The sequence below is a fragment of the Giraffa tippelskirchi genome, chromosome 8 (genome assembly GCF_054371585.1).
Source record: "Giraffa tippelskirchi isolate mGirTip1 chromosome 8, T2T-mGirTip1v1.2.pri, whole genome shotgun sequence".
Lineage (NCBI taxonomy): Eukaryota > Metazoa > Chordata > Mammalia > Artiodactyla > Giraffidae > Giraffa > Giraffa tippelskirchi.
In genome coordinates, this window is record NC_137282.1 from 18,149,929 (window position 1) to 18,175,295 (window position 25,367).

At 42.4% G+C, this 25,367-nt stretch overlaps 1 protein-coding gene and 1 long non-coding RNA gene across 7 annotated transcripts in view; one reads left to right on the forward strand and one right to left on the reverse strand.

Moving 5' to 3' along the window:
• Positions 1-25,367, reverse strand: part of RBPMS (RNA binding protein, mRNA processing factor) — a 198,189-nt gene that overhangs the window by 163,430 nt on the left and 9,392 nt on the right. The gene's annotated exons all lie outside the window — the stretch shown is intronic.
• Positions 4,534-7,887, forward strand: LOC145518704 (uncharacterized). The gene is made up of 2 exons (XR_014063159.1): positions 4,534-4,848; positions 6,487-7,887. It is a non-coding gene; the product is annotated as an uncharacterized LOC145518704 (long non-coding RNA).

A 25,367-nucleotide genomic window follows, 5' to 3' on the forward strand; every position in this document is an offset into this window, starting at 1 on the left:
ATAGGTTTTATGGAGTAGTGTTCCTTAATAATGGGCTCATGCTATTGTTCACTACGTATATTTTCTCCAGGAAAATAAAGCAGGAGTGTCAAAAGTTTTGGAGTCAGCCATCTTTCCAGGAACAGAGAGTATGCTGATATAATTGTAACTGTAGAATTTATTGCTCTTTTACCTTAAAGTTTAGTAAGAATTAAAAATAAGATCCTTTAGGTCAAGCTTTGAGTCAGACACTCTGCCACATGTTTTACATACAAGGTTACTTTACAGTTCCATGAAGTAGATATTATCATTTTCTTAAAAACAGATGAAGAAACTACCGTTTAAGAAAGGTTAAAGGTCACCTAGCTAGCAGGCAAAACAGATTATGAACCTAGTTATGAAGCCAACATAACTGTACCTAAAGTGATTTTATTTTCTTCAAAAAATGCATTTAGTATTTATTTCTTTGGCTGCGCCAGGTCTTTGGTTGTGATATGTGGAATCCACCCTAACCAGGGATCAAACTCAGGCCCCCTACATTGGGAGCATGGAGTCTTAGCCACTGGACCGTCAGGCAAGTCCCCTGCAGCAAGTGATTTACAATTAAATGTTCTACGTCACAAAAACTGGGCTTATTGGCCGATTTCTCCATAATCTCTCCTCATCTACTTCTCCATGATAACTCCCTTCCAAATAGATAATAATAGTAGTAATAATAATAATAGCTTTGTACTTGTTGAACAGATATTTACAACCTAAGGAGGCATCCTCTCAATTACTTTTGCTACAATCCGTATGCAACCTTGTGTTAGTTGCTCAGTCGTGTCAGATTCTTTGTGACTCCATGTACTGTAACCCACCAGGCTCCTCTGTCCATGGAATCCTCCAGGCAAGAATACTGGAGTGAGTTGTCATTCCCTTCTCTAGGGGATCTTCCCGACCCAGGGATCAAACCCATGTCTCCCTCATTGCAGGCAGACTCTTTACCATCTGAGCCACCAGGGAAGCCCATAGGCAGCCCCCTATGTGGTAGACTTTGTGATTGCCAATTTACACAGGAAGACAGAGCCTCCGAGAAATCAAGTAACTTGCCCAAAGCAACACAGCTATTAAGTGACAATGCCAGCAGAGGAGAACAGGATTCAAAACCTACACTGGCCGGATTCCAAATCTCAAGGCACTCTGAAGAAGTCGAAAGGTCATCTAAGGTTTCTGAACGCAGACCCACAGTAAAACTCTCCACCAGCCCAAAAAGTTTCTTTCCAACTGATCCCTGAAGTCTGCTTTCGGAAAAGTTAAATCTTATTCTTTCAGCAAGTTCCCACCCCGCCCCCCACCCGATCGACTCTGCAGATTCTTGGGACCCGATCAGCACTAGTGGGTCTGAGATAGAAGCAGAGATGAAGAACTAAAAAGAGAAGAAAAAGAGGGAATGACCATTAAAAAGAAATGGAAGGGAAGTGGCTGTTTCCCCAGCAATAGATTTTCCCTGGGCCCTTGGAGCTCCACCCACCCTGGAGAACAAGGAGAGTCAGAGTTTAACCCAGACTTCAGGCTTCCCTTTCTAGACCCTTCCTCACTCTCCCTCCGAGGCAGCTGGGCAATCAGACCCCACGCACACAAAGAGGAAAACGGTGCCAAGCCCTGCCACCAGGGTTTCCAACAAAAGCAGAACTGGTGACCTATAAATACCCGCAAGGTGACGGAAACACGGAACAAAGAGATAAGGGACACATCGTACAGATGTCTGAGCGTCTGGATCTCTAGTCCGGGTAAGAATTTTAAAAGCCCTGGTTAGACACTGGTGGGCAGAAAGTTGGAGGGCTAGGTAGGGACACCAGATAGCTAAACTCATGGCAATGCTGTTCAAGAGCAAAGGGGCCGGAAGTGAGGTTGAACAGCTGTGCTATGAACAGAGCCATGAAGGAGGGGGGGCGTGGGCTTTGTAATATATACCTGTTTCAGCCGCTCCAAGGTCTTTGGGCAAGGTCCTGCTTCTCAACCCTACTTTTCATTGTTGTTGTTGTTTTTTTTTTAATATGGACCATTTTTTAAAGTCTTCATTGAATTTGTTACAATATTACTTCTGTTTTATGGTTTGGTTTTTTGGCCAGGAGGCATAAGGGAGCTAAGGCTCCCCAACCAGGGATCGAACCCAAGCCCCCTAGCATTGGAAGAGAATATCTTAACCACTGGACCATGAGGGAAGTCCCCCTCAACCTGACTTTAGATAGTGGGGATCAATGGACACATGACCTCTTCAAAACAAACTAAATTGGAAAGGCACTTAATGCAGACAGTAAGATTCCTGTTTAATGAGTTCCTCTAGCATAAAGAGTGGACAAACACTAACTGAAAATGAACACACATCCATTCAATACCATGAAGAATGTGATCTTTCCATTTTAAGAAGGGGCTTTTTTATTTTTTAATTTTTTTACATATTTGTTCTGCAACTTCTTGTGTGTTAGGCTACACAAGAGAACAGAATGGTAATGAGCCCAAGTAGAAGGATTTCAAAACCTACCCTCGTATGTCTAAATTTGCTCAGAAAGACTCATCTGGGTTTCTCTTGCACATTAAGTTCCTACAAAAGGAAGTGCCATGGGACTCTCTCATGCCTAAACAAAGCCCAGGTTTGTGTATAAAATAACAGTAGATAATCCAACACATCCCTGCCCAAACCTACGGTTTCTAACAAGCTTTCCTCAATACCCGGCCCAGCAATTATTTTTATCTGTTATAGCAATTAACCTTTTCTAACCTCTGTTTGGCTCAGACAGTAAAGAATCTGCCTATAATGCATGAGACGTGGGTTTGATCTCTGGGTCAGGAAGATCCCCTGGAGGAGGGCATGGCAACCCGCTCCAGTATTCTTGACTCTAGAATTCCATGGAGTCTGGGGGGCTACAGTCCATGGGATCGCAAAGAGTCGGATGCGAGTGAGCAACTAACATTTTCAACCTCCGTTTAATACATTCCACCTAGCCCACAAGCGACCTGAGGGCACTGCAACAGGAAGTACATAGATTTACATAGAAATCTTCTAAAGAATCATCTATGTGATACTGTACTTTCAAATTTAAGAATATAGTACTCAGATATGACATTTGTACTTTAACGCATCTTTAATGGGAAAGACATATGTGCACACATCAATGACAAAAACCCTGTAGAAGATGCAAGAAAACCTCACCAGAAAGAGAGAGCCAAGTAATGCCTATATTTGTTCAAAAAAATTTTACTTCAAAAATGATTTAGTTCAGATGTGCCTGTCCAGAACTAAAGTTACATGAGCCCGGTAGCTGCTGCCTGGTGATAATTTTCTTAGTGCCAGGAAGTTGGTGAGTATGTGATTAGACATGATTCTGCTCCTAGCTCCACCCAAGATGCTATCAGTTCCTTAAACAGAACATTCTGCAGCTGACCAGCCACAGTCAAAAAAAAAGGGGGGGGGGGGAACTGTGCCAAATTTTCATACAAGTCACTACAAATTCTCCACACCCCTTTCCCATCCATGCACCTTTTATTTTTACAGCACAGCACACATTGAAAGCATAAGGAGGAAATCAACGGGAAATAAATTAAAATTGGTCATTGTCATGACTTCCAACAGATCAATATTTGAAACTTTTAACTCGCAATATCAAGAAAATACTAACCAACCTGTCAATTGATTTCAAATTTCTAAACTATTCCTACTTCCTGTTCCTAGACACACCCCAGAACTCACCTTCCAGCCCTGCACCTCTGAACTACTGAGTCACCTCCACCAGGAAACACACCACAACACAAAACGCACGTGAGCGTGGCTGACGCGTGCAAGCATCTTTTCTAAACTCTATTCAAGCTTTGTGAATGTTCTGCAAGTTGATTCTCTGAATGCATACTTTTCCTAAAATACTCTTTTTCAGATGACGAAACCAGAAATCCCCAAATGGAGTTTTGCTCAAAGTTAGAATGGCACGCCATCCGTTCAAAAACTGAGAAAGATTTTTCTACTTCATGAAAAATGACCTTATCGAGCTCTATTGACCACCTTCAGCTGCTCATTTCACCTTTCTGGACTGCACTGTCCTCAATTAGTGATTTGTCTGTTTCAAATGCTGCACTATATAAAAAATTTTTTAAAAACATTTTGAAATGGATTTCGCTATCTGGTGAGGAAAGTCCCCATTCATAGTTCTTCTTTTTCAAAATTTTCTTGGCTGTCTTTACATCTTTAAGTCCAATTGAACTTTAGAACTGGTTTGTCAAATGCTTTTAAAATTACTTTGAAATTTTTTTTGGAATTTAATTTATATATCAATCTGGAGGAAACTGGCAACATTACAATATACATCCAGGAATATAGTTTCTGTCTCCATTTATTCAGGTCTTTTATGTTCTTTACAATATTCTTCATGTTGTTCTTTCAAGTTTGTTTTACTGCTGCCAAAAATGTATCTCTTAAAATTTCTAGTTAATTAATACTGCTTTCCTATGCTGGTAGGTTAAAAAAAAAAAAAAAGCCTTGTGATTTTGTGCTTATCCTGTTTGGCCAACTTACTGATGTTTATTATTCTAGGTTTTTTTTCTTTTCAATTGATAATTCTGGATTTCCTAGGCAAACATCACACCTTGACCTATTCTTAAAAGACAAGCAAAAAACTAGGGGAAATATTTCCAAAACACTTCAGAAAGTACATACATTAAACAATGTTTGTAATATATAAAGAGAGCCTAGAAATCAATAACTTAATAGAAAAACAAAGACTATAAATATAGTGAAAGTGTTAGTCACTCAGTCATGTCCGACTCTTTGTGACTCCATGAACTGTAGCCCTCAGGCTCCTCTGTCCATCGGATTTCCCAGGCAAGAATACTGGAGTGGGTTGCCATTTCCTCCTCCAGGGGATCTTCCTGAACCAAGGATCAAACCCAAGTCTCCTGCATTGCAGGCCGATTCTTTACTGTCTGAGCCATCGTCTTATTTGTGAAGGATATATTCTAAGACTCCAGTGGACGCCTGAAACCCACAGTCTATATATGCTTCTTCCCATTCTAACTGGTGGGTGCATGCCCAAGATGGATACATTGGATAAAGGGATGATTTACACTCTGAGTGGGACAGAGTGCGATGGCACAAGACTTCATCACGCTACTCAAAACAGCATGAGATTTAAAACTCATGAGTTGTTTATTTCAGGAATTTTCCATTTAATATGTTGGGTCTACAGCTGACTGTGAGTAACAAACCACAGAAGCAAAACCTTGGATAAGAGAGGACTACTAACCAAGTTGTTTAAAAGTGGAAAACCAGTGAACATATGAAAATGTTCAACTTCATTAATGAAAATACAAATTAAAGTGGTGAAATGCCTTTTTCCCAGCCAAAGACTGCAAAGAAAGTTAACATCTGATGTTAGAAAGGAGGTGAAGAAATGAACACTAGATGGAACTGCATATTAATGAGTCTTTTTTAGAGGAAAATTCAGTATCATCAAAAAATTAAATGCGCATCCAGATTTTCATCCAGAAAATCGAATTCTAGGAATCTTTACATTACACTCGTGTTCCAGAGTTAGAGTAAATTTTAAAATGACATATGGTAAAAAAAACTTTTTAATCTTTAAATACCCTTTAAGTTGTCCAAGTGTATGTAACCTACTAATTTGAATATGCATAATATACATAAATATAAACTTATTTACTGAAGTACATATATCATAAAGAACATGTAGGCAAAATAAGATTTTACATCTTTAATTACATAAGAGCATATTATGGTTGAGTTCTAATGAGTTAAATGCATTAAATGAAACTCTACTACTGTTAGAAATACCAGCACACTCCTGTCCAAAGATGTATACATAAAAGATGGTTCCTGAAATAGCATTAGTAATAGAAAAAATACTGAAAAATAACTTGAATGTCAGCAGGAAGTAGTAAAACACATTAGTGTACATCCATAAAACAGATACTATATCACTATTAAAAAGAATGAGGTAAGGCTATACATTCTGATACACAAGATCTAAGATTTATTGTCAAGTTAAAATAAAGAGGGACGAAATCATATGTACTGCATGTAAGACGACATTTTTTATCTGCATCTAAGTGCAAAGAAAGATGCATATTATATCATTAACTGTGATTACATTTTTGGTACAGGATAGAGCGGGACATTGAGGGGGAAATTCCATTTTTTTGCTGCATGTATTTCCGTATTTTGACATACAAAAATCACGTCTTATTACTTTGTACATTATAGTAACAATGGAAAAATGAGGAGCCATTGTATTTATGGTCCTTTGCAGCTCTCTAACGGAGAAGGCAATGGCACCTCACTCCAGTGTTCTTGCCTGGAAAATCCCATAGACAGAGGAGCCTGGTAGGCTACAGTCCATGGGGTCGCTAAGAGTCGGACACGACTCAGCGACTTCACTTTCACTTTTCACTTTCATGCACTGGAGAAGGAAATGGCAACCCACTCCAGTGTTCTTGTCTGGAAAATCCCAGGGACAGGGGAACCTGGTGGGCTGCCAGCTATGGGGTCACACAGAGTCGGACACGACTGAAGCGACTTAGCAGCAGCAGCAACTCTCTACAAGTTTATGAAAAACAGGTTTTCTGAGGAGTCCCCATGTTGATTTCAATCACTGATTGATATCAGTTCTCTGGTACTGGGTAGGAAAAGTCCCTGGGAAGTGGAGACAGTGAGAAAGAAAACAGAACGCATCCAGCGATTGCAAACATTCTGTAAACGCTTAAGTACCCAATCAATGTGATCTATTCTGCTCTGCTTCTGTATGAAAATAAATCACCTGAACATTTTAACCAACTTTTCAGAGATCACAACACCATCAAAAGGTTTTACTGTATTCTGAGATTAGGCAAAAAGATGTTATCATGTATCTGTCCTTCTGAAGCACAAGCTTCTCCCACAAAAAGAAAAACATATTATGAAAAGACATCAAGACAGTAGAATGAGGGTCAAAGAATGGATCTGTAGGACTGAAGAACACTATTTCCTAAGGATTAACATTTACACAAACACTGACTTCACTAATGGAGGGCCTTTTCTACTCTTTATCATTTTGTTTAGTTTATCTGGCCAGGATGATGCAAAACAAACCCAAGACGAAGCAAGGGATGTGGCTACTATATATGCAACTCTTTTTAAGTCGTTAAGTCACTAGTATATCCAGAAGCAACACTCTATGTCCTGGCTCCAAAGGAATTTCCCAACTCTGAAAATCCCACATTGCATGTAACATGACTTGCAATGTTACAAAAAGGAATTACTGTATTACATGAAAATTCAGCCCTATCCGTATTCATTTTAAGTATAAAGCTAACACAAAACCACACTGCCAAACCTCAGACACTGAATTTTTGATGAAGAAATCAGATGTCCCTTCCTCCTCACAATGTGCTTCTCATATCTAGTCCTTCCAAGGAGTCATCCTGCAAAGTCCTGAAGAAATGCAAGCTGAAATACTCGCCGCGTGCCTTCTTCACACCAAGCACTGTGCTAGGCACAGAATGGACAAGCACTGCCATCTAACACAGAAAGCAGTGAACTTCATGGTTCTGGCCCAGGTTTTCCCAAAAACAGAGGTCTTACAGCCATTCAGGGGAGCCCTCCCTCAGGTGTATCCTGACCCCTTCCCTCATTCTCCTTGGAGCACGTTGCCAGAACCTATAACAGCATCTGCCATGGTAGCTACTCAATAAAAATGCTTCCTGAATAAATGAGACGGTGCACTACTAGAGAAGTGAATGAAGTTCAGGATGATTAAAAGCAGAATCTGCAGGAGACAGTGTCACAGGTGAGGTTACCTAGTGAGAGGATATGGCCAAAGGTTTTAAGCAGGAGAATGGTAGAGCATATTTCCAATTTTTGAAAGGTAACCCCGGCTGTCCTAAAGATCAAGGACCATGGAGTGGCAACACTAGAGATAGAAAGGTGTTTCAAAAGCTGGCACAGAAGTGCGGAAAGCTTTTGACCGTGGCCCTCCTGAGAGCAGCAGGGAAGATGGAGAGAAGTCAACACACTTGAGAGACGCATGGGAGGATGAACTGTTGGACTGCAAGACAGACAGGGAGGGAGGAGGAAGAAGTGGGCATCCAGGTAAAGGGGGGCTCGGATGCAGAATACAGGGGAGCAGGTTCAGGCGGGTGTGGATAATGAAATCAGTTACTGGTCATGGTAAGTTTAAGGGGACCCATCCAACTGGAGGTGGTGTGGACACTCAGATATTTGAATCAAGCTGAGGAGAGAAGTCTGGCATAAGGACATCATCCATGGAAGAGTAGGATAACGAGAAATGAAGACAGAACAGAGGGCCAACGGATACTATCACTTAAGAACCAAACCAAGGAAAAAAGATGAAAAGGAGTGAGGTTAAAGCAGCGGGGGAGAGTGAAAGTCCATGGTATCATGAAAGTCAAGGATAGATAGTGTCAAGAATAAGAAAAACCCAAAATGTAAAATCTGTCAGTAGCAGGATAAGTGATTTTTTTTATTTCCTTCCTTATGCTTTTCTGTTTTTTCCTAGGATCCTTGATAGTGATGCATTTTGTTATTCCTCTGAAAACTTTAACTGTGTAAAATGTCTAACTGTTATGATAGACTCATAAATTAAAGAGCCACAGATAGTCTTCTATCCTTAGGGCATGTGTTTTGAATTCGTTCTCTGGGCCTGGTGATCTATCTGCTCCAGCTTCGTGACCAGCGACACACATGGCCCAGCCTCCTGGAATCCCAGCAGAGCAGAGCTGGCTGGCCTACACACAGATGGTCCACTGACCTTGGGGTCATGAGCATACTGTTCTCATCAAATGAGCTAACCAGCAACAGACCCAGCCTACTGTGTCCCACTTCCCACCACTACTAAGGCCAAAGTTCCCCAACTCTGCACCATTTCTTATAAACAAGATTGCCTATAAACATTCACACAGATACAGGAGGTACAAGGCTCACCAAAAATATTTGTTCATTGCCTCTAAATAGGACTTAGGTTTACTTAGAAGGTACTGCCCTGGCAAGCAGAAGTGTATTATTAATGAAGATGATGTTAACCCACTAAGCCAGTATAGATAGTTACCAATGACTCACTATCTGTTGTTCTTTTTTAATTAGCTTTTCAATTTTTATTTTCTTTTTTTTTGTACACGCCATGGAGCATGTTGGATTTTAGTTCCCTGACTAGGGATCAAACCCATGCCCCCTGCATAGAAAGCTCAGAGTCTTAACTACTGGACCACCAGGGAAGTTCCCCACAATACCTGTTGTTCTGATGATACTTTCAAAAAAAAAAAAAAAAAAAGGAAGCCAGGCTTGAGCCAAGGCTTCAATACTTCTAGAGATCAATGAGGATGTAAGAAATAATATTCTAACCTTCTACTCCCTGTCTCTAGATCCCAAAACAACATTTTGGACTATTTATACCATTCACCTTGATAGCACCTTTCTTGGAGTAGGCTGAGAGTAGCTATCATCCCCTCTACTTTATAAATTAACCAACTCAAAATATAAGAGTTATTCTGCTTGACATCAAGGGACCCAGAAAGAGACACAAGGGTCAATTAAAATAGCACGGTCTTACAAATAGAATGGGCTCCAGACCCAACCTTGGGCTTAGCTGACTCACTGCTCAGAAGAGGGTGTTGAACAAAAGCACTTCCTGGGTGCCGTCAAGCTCCAAAAAGCTCTGATAAGCATAAATGGACATGTCAATGGCCAGAGTAAGAAGAAAGACCTTTAAAACCGGCTCTCAAACACATAAGTTTCCATGTTTACATACTGCGATTTGAAAAGCAGTCTGTTTCACAAAAGAAAAATGAACAAAAGTTCATAGTCCTCTAGATTGAATATCCATGCATTTTCACCAATTATTTTAGGAGCCCTATGAGAAAGTCATATCTGCTATTTCTTTTTTTAAATACAGCATTTATTTCAAAAAAAAAAAAAAGGAATTCATTTACTTCAAAATACGTCTTGGGATGAGTAGTCTTCCTTTCCAAAAAAAGAAAATTTAAAAACTTTGACTGGGTTATTTTGTTCAAATGGATTTTACTATACTTGGTTTTCACAGGGAAAGAATCACCGAGATGAGGAGCTAAAAATAGATGCAATAAAGCTGAGGGTAAAGTGTTTGTGAGGCTGACACTAACAATTAGGAAGAAAAAAAAAGTGGTATCACCAGTATTAAAATAAGAAATCGGAGCCCATTCTGGGAAAACTGTCACAGCCTGCCACAGCCTCACGGGCTGGCCCAGCTCCCCAGCAGAGGTCCCTCGGCCCAGTGGACAGCCTTATAAGGCAACTATGCCCAGAAAGGAGATAAGAACACCAGGCACTTAACATTTCCAGAGGCCTCTACAAATGTTAACTCTTGAATCCTCACAGGTCTCTGGGATAGCCATTCTACCACCATTTCCAAAAGAGGCTGGGCAAGCTAGACACCTGACCTCACAGGTAATTATGGCGCATTGCATGAGGACCTGGCAGGTTTTTTAAAAAAAAAAACAACTTTATTTTCAATTGGAGAAGAGCTGATTAATAATGTTGTGAGGGACTTCCCCGGTGGCCCAGTGGTTAAGATTCTGCGCTCCCAATGCAGGGGACCCCACTTCGAACCTCGGTCAGTGAACTCGAACCCACATGCCGCAACTACGACCCGGCACAGCCAAAGAAACAAAAACACAACAATGCTGCGATAGTTTCCCACGGAAAGCAAAGGGGCTCAGCCATACATTTATATGTATCCATTCTCCCCCAAACCCTGCTCCCAGCCTGGCCTGGCAGCCCTTCTCGGGCGCCTTCCCCAGGGCCTGACAAGCGTCAGCTTTATTAGGAACCAAGTAAACGCTTTCCTCCTCATGAACAGGAAGGAGGAGGAAAGCGTCTGAATTCTCAATTCTGACAGTGACGAACAGACTCCGCCCTCCCTCCTGTCTCTCCCCCAGATTTCAGTCCTTAGAGAAATAAAGACTTCAGACTCCAACAGCCCAGCAAGCTCAGCAAAGGAAGACGACGCTGGCAAGGGTCTGGACTCAAGACATGGCGTAGAGGAGGAGAGACTTGTCCTCTGCAAGCTGGTTTCCAGTCTCCAAGGGGCCACTTCACACCCATCCTCTCACCTTCAGGAATCAACTCTGAAGCTGCGATTACAGTGCCAGTAAGAAATAAGACAGCAACCTATGCCATTCAGAGAAGATTAAGTGGCCTCATTCAATTTTTAAGTTAAGAAAATCTCAATGCAGTAATTATCAAGTAATGTTTACTAAGACTCTACACTGTGATATCTTGTGGTCAGGTGGAAATCTAAAAGAATAGCAGTAAAATATATATGTATTTAATAAGGCCACCTAAGAAGGAAATCCAAAAATATATATATATGAATAGCTGATTTACCTTGCTGTACATGAACAACAGACTGGTTCCAAATAGGAAAAGGAGTACGTCAAGGCTGTATATTGTCACCCTGCTTATTTAACTTATATGCAGAGTACATCATGAGAAACGCTGGGATGGAGGAAGCACAAGCTGGAATCAAGATTGCCGGGAGAAATACCAATAACCTCAGATATGCAGATGACACCACCCTCATGGCAGAAAGTGAAGAACTAAAGAGCCTCTTGAAGAAAGTGAAAGTGGAGAGTGAAAAAGTTGGCTTAAAGCTCAACGTTCAGAAAACTAAGATCATGGCATCCAGTCCCATCACTTCATGGCAGACAGATGGGGAAACAGTGGCTGACTTTATTTTTCTGGGCTCCAGAATCACTGCAGATGGTGACTGCAGCCATGAAATTAAAAGACGCTTACTCCTTGGAAGGAAGGTTATGACCAATCTAGATAGCATATTAAAAAGCAGAGACATTACTTTGCCAACAAAGGTCCATCTAGTCAAGGCTATAGTTTTTCCAGTGGTCATGTATGGATGTGAGAGTTGGACTATAAAGAAAGCTGAGTGCCGAAGAATTGATGCTTTTGAACTGTGGTGTTGGAGAAGACTCTTGCGAGTCCTTGGACTGCAAGGAGATCCAACCAGTCCATCCTAAAGGAGATCAGTCCTGAGTGTTCATTGGAAGGACTGATGTTGAAGCTGAAACTCCAATACTTTGGCCACTTCATGCGAAGAGCTGACTCACTGGAAAAGACCCTGATGCTGGGAAAGATTGAGGGCAGGAGGAGAAGGGGACGACAGAGGATGAGATGGCTTCATGGCATCACCGACTCGATGGACATGGGTTTAGGTGGACTTAGGGAGTTAGCGATGGACAGGGAGGCCTGGCGTGCTGCAGCTCATGGGGTCACAGAGTCGGACACGACTGAGCGACTGAACTGAACTGACAGTAAAAACATGACATTTTAAAGCAACTATATCCCAATAAAAATTAATTTAAAAAGTTAAATAAAAAGTCACCTAAGTTCTGCTAGAATCTAATGTCCCCACAAAGGTAAGGCTCTTAGCCTTATTCACTGATTTATCCTCAACTCTGTATTTGTTGAGGAGAAGGCAATGGCACCCCACTCCAGTACTCTTGCCTGGAAAACCCCATGGATGGAGGAGCCTGGTGGGCTGCAGTCCATGGGGTCGCTAAGAGTCGGACACGACTGAGCAACTTCACTTTCACTTTTATGCATTGGAGAAGTAAAGGGCAACCCACTCCAGTATTCTTGCCTGGAGAATCCCAGGGACAGCAGAGCCTGGTGGGCTGCCGTCTATGGGGTCGCACAGAGTCGGACACGACTGAGGTGACTTAGCAGCAGCAGCTGTATTTGTTGAACGAACTATCTTTAACAAGCAAGTGAGTCTGAGATCCAAATAAACACATGTGTGTAGATGTTTATGAAAGGACAGAAGTAAAAATACTAGGTAGCATATTCAGGGTGCTAAGTCAGAGACTAACATAATTGTTCTATGGGGGAAAGCCATACAGTCCAGCAAGTAGGAAAGCCCACAGGGAAGCCTGGAAGTGGGGAGGGGATGAAAATTCATGGAGAGGACAGAACAAAGCAGGCCAGGCACAAGCAAGTCAGGGATCTGGGGGTGGAATCGTCACTTTCTAACAACAGGGTGCCCAGAAGTTGATAAATAACACTGAGTTGATAAACAACTCAAATGTTTATCAACTGATGTATCTGCCAACAAAATACAGTATAAACAGACAATCAGAATATTATTCAGGCATTAAAAAGGAACAAAGCATGAATTCATGCTACAACATGGATGAACCTCAAACATTAATGCTAAGTGAAATAAGTCAGATACAAAAGGTCACATTTTGTACTATTCCATTTGTACGAAATGTCCTTAATAGGCAAATCCATGAAGACAAAAGATTAGTCTAGTTGCCAAGGGCTGGGAAGAAGGGTTAATGAGCACAAGTTTTATTTTGGGAGGGAAAGGGGATAGCAAAATATGTTCTAAAATTAGAGTTGTGATGGTTGCACAACTCTATAAATAAACCAAAAAAAAAACCAACCCACGACTGAATTCTATACTTCAGAAGGGTGAATTTTAAGGTTTGTGAATTATACCTTCGTACAGTCCATGGGGTTGCAAGAGTCGGACATGACTTAACAACCAAAGAGAGAGAGAGAAAGTTATTAAAGAAGAACGAACCAAGACACCATCACTCAGCTAGATGCAGGGATGAAGGTTAAGAAGAGAGAACGCACGCAGGCAGGCACCAAGTTTGGAAATGCAATGAAGAGCCTGACCACTGAGAGCTTTAAATGTCAGCTACGGACATCGGGATCCTACCCACTGCTGCTAAGTAGCTTCAGTCGTGTCCGACTCTGTGTGACCCCATAGACGGCAGCCCTCCAGGCTCCGCCGTCCCTGGGATTCTCCAGGCAAGAACACTGGAGTGGGTTGCCGTTTCCTTCTCCAATGCATGAAAGGGAAAAGTGAAAGTGAAGTCGCTCCGACGTGTCCGACTCTTCGCGACCCCTTGGACTGCAGCCCATCAGGCTCCTCCGTCCATGGGATTTTCCAGGCAAGAGTCCTGGAGTGGGGTGCCATTACCTTCTCCGGCCTACCCACTAACTACAACCAAAAAAACGGCGGCAGACAGTGCTCTCCAGTTTTCAAAGTACTTCCCTAGACATCAGATGCTTTGACCAAGAAGCCCCCAAATGTTTTCAGGTGCTAGCTGATTTATGAGAAGTAACACCTCCATATAGTCAAAGCTATGGTTTTTCCAGTAGTCATGTGAAACTTGGACCTGTTTATAATTTTATATTTACTGGTGCTTTTGTTTAGTATATGCTTCCTCACTACACTGGAAGTTCCAAGAAGGTCAAGGACAATGTCTAAGTTTGTTGCCCCTTTTATCACCAGGGCCTAATACATTCGGAGTTTAATATATGTGGAGTGACGACATCACCGGGGAATTATACATTCAATTTCTAAAGCTGAGGGCCACTATGACTGATTAGCAGCCACGCTATTGCAGAATGAAGACGAAAAGCAGCAAGTGCCCTCAAGGTGTAAATGACTCCATCGAGGAAGCTGAATGGGAAGAGTCAAAGATGAAATTGTTTCATTTTTCCAGTATGCTAATCTGAACAGCTAGGTGGCTTTGCAAGCCATACATGTTTTTTAAAAATAGAATTAGAAGAATAAAGTGCTAGTCACTCAGTTATGTCTGATTCTGAGACCCCATGGACTGTAGCCCCCCAGACTCCTCTGTCCATGAGATTTCCCAGGCAAGAATACTGGAGAGGGTTGCCATTTCCTTTTCCAGGGGATCTTCCCAACCCAGGGATTGAAGATTGCATTGCAGGCAGATTCTCTACCCTCTGAGCCAGCAGACAAGCCGGGCTTTATGTGTTGGCATTGTGTTCTGCAGGTGGTTATACTTGTCATTTATGGAACAAGTCTGGTTGAGGAACCAATGAAAACTGATAGAAATTCTTTAAAATACCCTCAAGGCTTCATCATCACTCCTCCATTCATTCAAAGTGAACAGCCAGAAAAGGCTCCTCCCTGCCACAGAAATATGCCACATTCATTCCTACTCCCGAACCCTTTATGATGGTGAACCTCCTCTGCAATCCCCAATTCTCTCTACCTATTTAAATCCTCCCAGTTCATGAAGACCCATCTTTCTTTCGCTTTCTAAAAAGTCTGTTTCCCGAATTCGCCAGTCCAGGTTCGGTGCATGATACAGGGTGCTCGGAGCTGGTGCACGGGGATGACCTGGAGGGATGGGATGGGGAGGGAGGTAGAAGGGGGGTTCTGGAGGGGGAAAACATGTATACCCACGGTGGATTCATGTCAGTGTATGGCAAAACAGATACAATACTGTAAAGTTAAAAAATAGATAAATAAACTAAAAAATAAAAATAAAATAAAAAGCAAAAATAAATAAATAAAAAGTCTGTTTCCCTCTTATCCACACTGATCTCTTTGAATTACTAAGCCGTCTGTCTATATTGCACAATAGTGTCAATTTACAAAGGAACTCCTGTATTTTCCCACTGTCTTCTGTGTTGACAATCTTTCCAAGCAGACAAGAGAACTCTCTGTAGCACTTCCACATCCCACCTGAACGGCCAAGACAAGAACCAGCGATAAGGAAGAAAGAACCCCAGGGAGATGTACCTCTTTCACCACTAATCAAAGTTCTCTCCACCAACTCCTTCCCCATCAGTCAACCACAATCAAGGCCTCAAGGAAAAGGCATGTTTTTCTTTGCAAAAGAGCTTCCAGTTCCTTTCAGAAAGGTGCTGCATGCATAAAATTCAGGATTTCATGATCTCAATGGGAATTTGCCCTGAAATAGTGTTCGAGTAGATGCAAAATGAGATGCAAATTCCATTCATATGGAACAGTCAGAATGAGTCAAGACGGTGGTTTCCATTACATCTGCTCATTTCCTAGAGCCACACTCTAAGAACATCTGTGTAGGCTTTGTGGAGGGCGTGTGCTCTGCAGGAATGTTCTGGAAACAATTAAGGAGACCTTGTGGGCTGGGGTTAATGGTGACTGCCCAACCCACATGGGGAGACCTGAGCCCCGCTCCTCAGCCGCATGTAGCTCTTGGTACATTATGGGCATCACGGTGAAAACATCCCCTCTGGGGCAGACAAAAAACTCCTGATGGTCCCTCGTTCAGACTGAGGAATCCTCATGACAGTATCTACACTGAGGTCCAGGCCCCCTCCTCTATCTAAAGGGGAGGAAAAGGACCACTGGAGGGTCTATGCCTAAGGAAAGGCATTACTGTTTTAACTGTGTCCATAAAAGTTCTTTTCAGGGATATAACTGACTAACTGTCCACCAAAACTTATGTCAGATTGACCAGTGTGTCTCCAAGTGTCTCTATGCTTACCTCAAGCCAATGAGACAAGAAAAGGAGAGTTACAAGGACATATCCACCAGCTCTGACATCTCCCCACCAAGTAACATCTCTGAAATCAGGATGCATCTTACAATACAGTTTAATCAGCAGTGCTACTGGTTCACTAGATATTGCAACCAATGCAATGAAATTCTATCCAGGCGCACAGAGCACCTGAAGTACTGGCCTTACCACCCAGTCATTACATTTTTAGCCAGAATATACATCAAGGACCTAAATATACATCAAAGATCACAAAATCAACACTTTTCATTGGGTTCAAGGGAACTCAAGAATAACAGTTCCAGAAATGAACTGCTAAGTATTTTAGTGCCTACAGCAGTACCTGAAACAAATGGGTTGTCTTGAAGTGGGGTTAAGTCAATATAGAAATGTGGCCCTCCCAAGGTAGGGGGCCCAGTTATGAATCCCTGATGGGGGAACTAGATCTCACATGCTGCAACTAAAAAGATCTTGTATGCTGCCAACGAAGATGGAGGATCCTGTGGAGCACAACGAAGACCCATGCAGCCAAATAAATAATCGACACTAAAAAAAAAAAAAAAAAAAATCAAAGTGTAACACCCAGGTGTTGTACAGATCAGTGTGTGCTGTGTTCAATTGCTTAGTCATGTCTAATTCTTTGTGACCCTATGAATTGTAGCCCGCCAGGCTCCCCTGTCCTTGGGATTTCCCAGGCAACAATACCGGAATGGGTTACCATTTCTTACTCCAGGGGATCTTCCCAACCCAGGGATCAAACCTGAGTCTCCAGCATTGCAGGTGGATTCTTTACCACCGAGCCACTGGGTGAAGAAGCAACTTTTTTTAAAATTGCAGTGGCAGGGGATGCAGGACAATGGGCCTGCTAATATTCTTGGTGGGAGTATAAAGTAGTACAATTGTTTCTTGAGAAGATTTGGCAATAAACATCAAAATGTCTTTTAAAAGGAATGTAAGTCCTTTAACCCAGAAATTCCAACTTCTAAGAGTCTAAGCGAAGGAAATCACTAAGAGTGTACACACAGATTTAGCTAGGAGGATATACAGTTTATATCACAAAGCTGGAAACAAACTCATTGCTCAGTAACAAAAAATGGTTCAATATATGAAGGCACATCCTTACCACAGCACAGCATTAAGAATTAAAGAGGGGACTGAGAACAAATATAAGGACACCAAGAGGGGGAAAAGGGAGGTGGGATAAATTGGGAGATTGGGACTGACATATATACACTGCCTGCTGCTGCTGCTGCTAAGTTGCTTCAGTCGTGTCCGACTCTGTGCGACCCCATAGACGGCAGCCCACCAGGCTCTGCCATCCCTGGGATTCTCCAGGCAAGAATACTGGAGTGGGTTGCCATTTCCTTCTCCAGTGCATGAAAGGGAAAAATGAAAGTGAAGTCGCTCAGTCGTGTCCGACTCTTAGCGACCCCATGGACTGTAGCCTACCAGGCTCCTCCGTCCATATATACACTACTATGTATAAAATAGATAACTAATTAGAACCTTAGAGAAGAAAAACAAAGATGGGGCTACACACTGTTATCCACTGGCATGCAATACTCATAACGTAATATCAAAAGAAAATCAAATTTAACTAAACACTATTATGGTATGATCTCAGTTTTGTAAAAATAGAGGGGAGTAAGTGTGATACACACAGAAAAGCATATAAATACGATATACACCAAAATATTAACACTAGTTGTAAAGAAAGGAACTATAAGATTTTAACAAAAAAAAATTTTTAACAAATTTTATAGCTTTTTTTTTTGCTTACCTTTATTTTTGGAATGAGAAGGGGAAAAAAAAAGGATAAGTAAACTTTTTGCTATTTAAAAAAAATAAAAGATATATTTTGGGGGCAGAAAAAAGAAGTGAAGAAATTTGGACCCACCCAATGTCATCCAATTAAATCAACAAGTGGTTTATGCATTTTGGTAGTCTCAATAATACAAATCAGATAAATTAAAAATCCAATGGAGCTATTATTTTAGTGTTGGGAGAAATGACTGCAATGTTAAGTGCATAAAAGGATTTAAAATATGCAGCAGTAACTCAGGAGATCACCTAGGCTGTACACTGAAGCTAAGCTGTGGCCCATTGCAGGAGTGGGGGCCACAGATATCCAAAACAACAACAAAAAATGGAATTAACATCCTACAGCTTTGGACAAAGGAAACCACTCCAGGATTATAAAATGAACAATATGCTTACTGTTCATCCCAAACCTATCTGTATGGCTGCAAATTAACCCACTGGGGGTGGGAAGTGATGTATTTACGGTATACCTTTTCCAAGGAATATGACTGCAGTTTCAATCTGGAGAATATAATGCCTTTAAGTTTTGTGGCAAGATGTCAGAGCGCACGGGGATGACCGGAGGACTGAGGTCAAGTTGCTGGATTTCTATGCCTGGGTCTCCTTGAGCAGCACCCAAGCTTTTTACCTGGGACTGACTTCATTAGTGAATAAGGAAGTCATGTATGAATGTGAGTGCTAACTGAGTGCTCAGTAGCTTCAGTCGTGTCTGACTCTTTGCGACCCTGTGGACTGTAGCCCGCCAGGCTGTCCATGGTATTCTCCAGGCAAGAATACTGAATGGATTGCCATGCCCTCCTCCAGGGGATCTTCCCAACCCGGGGATCAAACCTGCGTCTCGTCTCCTGCATTGGCAGGCAGGTTCTTTACCACCTAGCGCCACCTGGGAATGAAGGTGACAGATGGACCATAAAGAAGGCTGAGCCCCAAAGAACTGATGCTTTTCAATTGCGGTGCTGAAGGAGACTCTTGAGAGTCCTTTAAACTGCAAGGAGATCAAACTAGGCAATCCTAAAGGAAATCAACCCTGAATATTCATTGGAAGGAATGATGCTTAAGCTCCAATACTTTGGCCACATGCGAAGATCCGACACACTGGAAAAGACCCTGATGCTGGGAAAGACGGAAGGCGGGAAGAGAAGAGGTCGACAGAGGATGAGACGGTTGGGTGGCATCACTGACACAGTGGACAGGAGTTTCAGCCAACTCCAGGAGATAGTGAAGGGCAGGGAAGCCTGGCTTGCTACAGGCTGTGGGGTCGCACAGTCAGACACGACTTAGAAATACGACTTGTTAAAAAACAACAAAAGAAAAAACACTTTATGGTGAAATTCAGAATAAGCTCAGACCAATAAGATTTCTGTATAATCATGACCCATGATTTATAATGTAATAAAGAGCTATTTTCATACTGGTTAATTGTTAATTAAAACCGGGGGGCTTTGGGAAGGGAGAAGGGACAATTTAACGGTTAAAACTTCTCAAATGATCATCTGCCAAAACCAGAAACTCACCATATTCCAAAGCCCCACATGTATTTTTGAGTTCTTTGCTCCCTCCCTACTGGCTTTTGTTTTTAAGATACAGAGTCAGCAGGCTGGGTGCACTATGACCAAACAGCAACAGATGCCCGTCTTGCAGAGGGCAAGACGCTTCCTTTTGATCATCCAAGAACATTCCTGATCAGGACATTTTCAGTTTGTTTCAAGGTTTACCAGGAGTTGCACGAGTGAACAGAGCTATGGAAAAAGCTGTTCCTCCACCCAACACAATCAGACACACTTCATTCCCAAATCCTGATAAACTACACACTAACCTGTGTAAAAAATGCAGGTTGGGAATTTGGTCCTAGTCACCACCAAGACGGATGCAGAATGGTTCTCAAAGAACTCTACTGGCCAGACACTGTAGTTAAATAAGTGCTTAAATGCAGAGAGCAGATCATCGCTGGTATTTTAATCTTTGTAAAAATAACAAGTGATGTTACACAGATAACTGAAAAATAACTCATCTTTCGCAAATGAAAAACACATGCCAAATGTATACCATAAGCCTCCAAAGGAATCTAAGTCAATGTGTAATTTTCCTGTCTGTAAATTACTAACACTACAACAGTAACCCTTCTCTCAAGTTTATTAAGAAAATGAGAAAACCTACCGATGCATCAGACACTAGAATTTAACACGAGTAGTTTTCCCCTGTAAACCTTGGAATTTACAATGATACTACACTCAATTCCTATCTGAGATACAGAGTCTTTCAACACATGTAACATCCAGACAAAATCCTTTCATTCTGGCTTTAATCTTATCTCTGCGATTCTGTTAAGTGTCTGGTGCTGTGACAGAATCCACTTCTCTATCCTTCTCCGCACCACCCCCCAGCCACATGGTACCCACCAAACACATCAGCAGGCCTTTCTAAAAATACAGTTACAATATAAAGCCTAGGATAGTAAGCTAAGGAAGTTTCCTAGAGAAGATGTTTGTCGTTTTCACTCTGAAAACCACAAAATCATTTTCAACAAAATATGTGTTTCTAATTATTAGTGGGAAGATTTATATTCCTTTAAAAAAAAAAAAAGTGGTCTGCCTGGAAGAAGTTCATTGCTGCAAGTCAGCAAGAATTTGTAAAAGCAAAATAATTTTTGATAAGACAGAACTATTGATTCTTTCCTAGCAATATAAATTGAGAATCCTGCAGTATAAATATTGATATAATGGTCATTTTTTATAATTTATTTTTAACACCAAGATCAATTTGTATTGGGGTATAGCCAATTAACAACACTGTGGTAGTTTCAGGTGAATAGCAGAGGGGCTCAACCCTACAGATACATGAATCCAACGAACAGTCACTTTAAAAAGAAGCAGCATGCCAAAGCGGGGCAAGGCCCGACATTTCTTCATATGGGCTTGCCATCTAACACAGAAAAGCTTAGAAATGCCTTGTGTTAATCAATTGGCAGAAGTCACCAGCTCTTATCTGTTAAGATTTAGAAAAATGAAGACTGTGGTTAATGCAGTATTCAAATCTTTGATTTATTTATGGGGGTGGCTCAGCTACTAAAGAATCTGCCTGCAATGCGGGAGACCTGGGTTCGATCCCTGGGTTGGGAAGATCCCCTGGAGAAGGGAAAGGCTACCCACTCCAGTATGCTGGCCTGGAAAATTCCACGGACTACCCATGGACTCGCAAAGAGTCAGACACGACTGAGCGACATTCACATTATTTAGCAAACCTCAGCACCCCATTGGAGAAGGCAGTGGCGACCCACTCCAGTATTCTTGCCTGGAGAATCCCAGGGATGGCGGAGCCTGGTGAGCTGCCGTCTATGGGGTCGCACAGAGTCGGACACTACTGAAGCGACTTAGCAGCAGCAGCAGCACCCCAACTAATAGATCACACAAAATATTCCTTTCTTCTCCTTTCCCCATTCTGCATTTTGCTGGTGATGGGTTTTTTCAAGCAGCAGCTGAAAGCCAAGGTTAAAGCTGAAGGTCACAGTGGGTTAATTCTGCCCAATCTGGTTTTTCTTTGCGTGTTGTGGGCATGAACGCACACTGGCCCAAAGGGCCGCCTTGCTCTTAAACCTCTCTGGCACTCACAGTGGGTACTGGCGGGTGCTTTGGACATTTAGGAGGGCGAGCAGGGAAGGAACCTTCTTTCTCCCCTCCCCCTCCTAGAAAGGCTAAAAGCAGAGATTAATTTCCTAGCTCTGGTTTTCTGCATAACCCCTACTCAAGAAACACAAAGACTCAGGATGGGCCTTAAAGAGTCCTTTTGTTTAGAGAGGGTCATTTCCTGCCGTTAGCTCACACCCAGAAACTCCCACCCAGTTCTCCAGAAGAGGCACTGATTTGCTTAGTGAAAAACAAAAACAAAACAATCTCAGGCTTAAAACCTTTCCTCCCAAACAGTCTCTCCCCCTCCACCCCGGATGTATCTCGGCCGGCGGGCCACCACAGCACTTGGCATCACACAGAGGAGATGAAAAGTGGGATGAAATAGAGAAACTTACAGTTCTTTGAATGCACAGCAAGCATTGTCTCTCCACCTCTATATTTTTAGTTAAGGAAGCAAGATACTTAAGTGACTCGTCCTAGGTCCCTTAGAAAAGGGAAAAAAGGTATAATAATTTTTTTTAAAGTGTGTGTTAGTCACTCAGTCATGTCCAACTCTCTGCGACTCGCCAGGCTCCTCTGTCCATGGGATTCTCCAGGCAAAAATACTGGAGTGGGTTGTCATTCCTTTCTCCAGTGGATCTTAAAAAAAAGTACTGATGATTTATTTGGTCAAGAACCGACTAATATAAAGATTATATACCACTGGTTCCAAGACTATCAGCCACTGGACGACGGTAAAGTTTAAAAAGTTTGCTCTTGGAATTTCGCTGTGGTCCAGTGGTTAAGACTCCGTGCTTCCACTGCAGGGGATGCAAGTTCGATCCCTGGTTGGGGAACTAAGATCCCACCTGCCGCACAGGTGGCCAAAAAATAGAATAATAAAAAGTCTGCTCAGCCTCAAGTATTAGACCTGAATGCCATAAACAAGAATATGCCAATGGCCTGCGTTTTCATGAGTGCCTTCGTGGGCTTGATTAACAGGCAATCCAATGACCAAAGTAAGGATGACTTAGATGTCTTTCATCCTAACCTGTCATCTGTTATGTTTTACAGAGAATAAAAGCAGCTCCTGAGTCTCTGAGGCTGACCAGTGCCTGTGAGGTGCCTCCCCAGGGTTCACAGGGCTCAGGTTAGTGGAGGCCTCGTGGCTACCACACAGGTGGTCAAGGCTAGACGGGGCCAGCTAAAGCCCCCAGCGTCCTGCATTGCATGCCTTCTCACTTTGCAAAGGGAGGAAAGCACAGAGCTGGAGGCTAGACTGAATCAAAGGCCTGTGTGTCTATCTCCAAATCAATTCCACCTGGGCTGTTAACATTAACTCTTTGTAAACCACCAGCACATCTGCAAAGCAGGAATCCAAGTCACCCTGGCTCCACTCAACTTATCACTCTCTGGGCGGCCCACACTTAACTCCTGCTTCTGTGGAAATATGTACTTGGTTTCCAGTTTTACTGGACAAAGGAAAGCAGTCCTTTACATGTGAAAATCAGCTTTTCTCTCCCACCCTCTTCACCTCCATGAGACTCATCACTTCCCATCCAAAATTTCTGGGTTAAAAGCTCGTGGTAATCGTCCTTTCTGATGTAATTAAATGGGAATCCAGAAGTGATCATCTTAAAGGCAGCATTAAGATTTAATCTAAAAACTGCTGGGAAAGGTTGAAAATCTGGGAAAGATCGAAGGCAGGAGGAGAAGAGGACGACAGAGGATGAGATGGTTGGATGGCATCACCGACTCGATGGACATGAGTGTGAGCAAGCTCCGGGAGTTGGTGATGGACAGGGAAGCCTGGCGTGCTACAGTCCATGGGGTCACAGAGAAGCGGACACGAATGAGTGACTGAACTGAAAAACTGCTGGAAAAGGTTTAGGACGATGGAGTGTATTGTACAGGCCTCAGAATTTGACAAGTTGGTTTGCATTCCAGTCATTTAACAAACAACAAATGTATTGGGCAGTTCCACTCATTGTTCTAGGCACTGGAATTACTGCCTGAAACAAGACCAGAGTCACATTCCAGGAGTACAAGGCTAGTACATAAGGTAACTTCAGTGAGGAAGAAGTCCTGTGGGGAAAATAAGAGGAATCTGTCAGTGATTGGGAACTGGGGCTCCTTTGAACTTGGAGGTCAAAGGTCCCTCTGGGTAACATCTGAACTGAGATCTGAATGAATGACAAGGACAAGGCTGCCTCATACCTGGGTGTATGGTTTCCCAAGCAGAAAGGAGAGCACATACAAAGGCCCTGAGGCAGGAACAGGTTTAGCAAGTTGGAGAGACTTAAGGCTCAACAGCTGAAGCATAATGAATGAAGCTGTGATTCCTGGTGGATGAGGTCAGGGAGACCAGCAGGCCCAGATTACATGAACCTCACATACCACTATAGAGATTTTCAGCTTCTACCACCACTTGCAAATAAAACCTCAAATTACTTAATCTCTCAGAGCCTCAGTTTCCTCATCCCTAAACATGAGAACTTAGGCTTCCCTGGTGGCTCAGAGGTTAAAGCATCTGCCTCCAATGCAGGAGACCTGGGTTCAATCCCTGGGTCGGGAAGATCCCCTGGAGAAGGAAATGGCAACCCACTCCAGTACTCTTGCCTGGAGAATCCCACAGACAGAGGAGCCTGGTAGGCTCCAGTCCACAGGGTCGCAAAGAGTCGGACACGACTGAGCGACTTCACTTTCACTTTCAAACATGAGAACACCTCATTGTGTTTGTTAAAGTGCACGCTATGCTAAAGTACACACTGCTATATTTAAAATATATAACCAGCAAGGACCTACTGTATTCCACAGGGAACTCTGCTCAATATTCTGTAATAACCTAAATGGGAAAACAACTTGAGAGAGTAGATGCATGTATACAGATAACTGAATCACCTGAAAGTAAGACAACATCATTAAACAACTATACTCCACAAGAAAAATTTTCGAAAAGCAAAGTGCAGTGCTTAAAACAGAAGACATTTGTCCACAGATGCTTAGTGAATTAATGTGCCAAGAATCCATAAATGCTTTTATAAGTTTGATTACACTGGGGCCATGCACCTGATCTTCAATTATCCCTCCAATTTTTTTATACCTCTTAAGACTAAAAAAAATGTTTGCAACAAAAATGGTCTCTGCACTGGCTCTGACCATTTTTTTTTTTTTTTTTTGCTCAATACTGGGAAAATGCTTGGAGTGCCTAGAAAAGAAAGAAACAGGCTTAGAAGGGTAGAGAGGAGAGAAGGCAGACTCAGGACACAGTGATCTGGCACGGGGCGGCTGACTGGACACCAGGAGAGCTTGTGTTTCTTCTCAGGATAAGCAAGGCCCAGAGAAGCAATTACCGACATTTTCAGTCTCTTGTCACCCAGCATCCCACGGAAAGCACAGGACAGGACGGGAAGTGTGAGTGTGTGTCACAGTGGAGAGAGTTGTGTGTGTGTCCCCTCCCTGGCCCAAAACACACCCTGCCGGCTTAGAGGGATACTGTATTTAAAAACAGATGCTTCTGGAAACTCACACATTTTGAGGCCTGTAAATCACACATGCTGGGTAAAGTAATTACACTTTGTAGCACTTCCCCTCTGAGCACAAAGGAAATTCTAG